Here is a 1,190-nt window from a genome sequence, read left to right as displayed (position 1 = left end):
GGCCGAGTTCTCGTTCAGGTAGAAGACAGAGCAGAGATTACAGAAATACCCCGATTTGGGGACCACAAACTCCCGACCTGAAGAGAAACAGAAACAGGAATGTAAACGAAAAACAAAAACAAAACATTTTAATCTAATCATCATTAAATAAAATCGTGTGTGTTTCTCACCAAGGGGGTTGTTGGGGTTGAATGGTGGCAGTTTGAAGTCAGCAGCAACACAAGGAGACTGAGAACGAGATCTCTTTGCTTCAGGTCCGACAAGCTCCCTCTTCCTTTTACTCACAGCTGAAGAAACGGAGGAAAGAACAATCATGAGCCCTGACAATCATACTGGAGCTGCAACGATAGTCAATTTATCAATCATCAGATAATCAATCAGTTATCAACTGATATCTTTTTATAAGTAATTAATTGTTCTCTCTTGTTTAAAACTTCTCAGATGTAATGATTTACGGATTTTCTGTCATATCTGATTGACCTGTTTGAATAAGACAAGATATCTGAACACATCATCTTGGGATTTGGGAAATTATATCACCTTTGATTGTTTGATGCTTTATGGGTTAATTGATTGTAAGTAAAGAAAAATAATCTTTGGTTGTAGGCGTAAATGAAACTGAAACAATTCATCACTTCATAGAATATCAATCTGCAAAAACTTTGATAATCGATTAATCATTTAAAATTAATTATTATAACAAAAACACCAAATATTCAGTCGCCAATTTTCTACTTCTCTGATAAAAACTAAATTTTTGGGATGTGGATGCCAAGTTGGAATAATTTTTCACAATTTTCTGACATATTTTAGACACAAAATTAATCGGTAATAGAAATAATCATTATTTGCAGTTCTACATGTAAAATCAGCAATTTCAGAGAAGTTTTATTGTGACACATTTTGTTGGTTCAAAACAAACAAAAGGCTTAGAGTGAAATGTGTGCTACAACTCTTATGTCATTCTCTCAGCTCGCTGTACCTTTAATGTCTGCCCTGCTCCCTCCTTCCTTCTCCTCCTCTCCTTCCTCCACACATCCTTCCAGGTTCTGGTTCTCAGGGTGCTCAGGCTGCAGCTCCTGCCCAGCAGAGGCAGCATCGATGTTGGCATGGCTCGCTCTTTCCACCTCTGCCTTCTGGATCTCTTGCTGGCTGTCACTTGACAACGCTGACGGATCTTTGTCCAACGA

At 38.1% G+C, this 1,190-nt stretch overlaps 1 long non-coding RNA gene across 1 annotated transcript; it reads right to left on the bottom strand.

Annotated features, from left to right (window-relative positions):
• On the bottom strand, positions 1-1,184 carry LOC111671194 (uncharacterized). The gene is made up of 3 exons (XR_002761916.1): positions 983-1,184; positions 171-287; positions 1-77 (listed from the first exon to the last, which is right to left on the bottom strand). It is a non-coding gene; the product is annotated as an uncharacterized LOC111671194 (long non-coding RNA).
• Positions 1,185-1,190: the final 6 nt, after the last annotated feature.

Source organism: Seriola lalandi, unplaced genomic scaffold, assembly GCF_002814215.2.
Source record: "Seriola lalandi dorsalis isolate HSWRI2012SDOR001 ecotype SW California unplaced genomic scaffold, Sedor1 jcf7180002006673, whole genome shotgun sequence".
NCBI classification, from domain to species: Eukaryota; Metazoa; Chordata; class Actinopteri; order Carangiformes; family Carangidae; genus Seriola; species Seriola lalandi.
The sequence above is the reverse complement of the archived record's forward strand: the minus strand, read 5'-3'. Positions and strand labels throughout refer to the sequence as shown.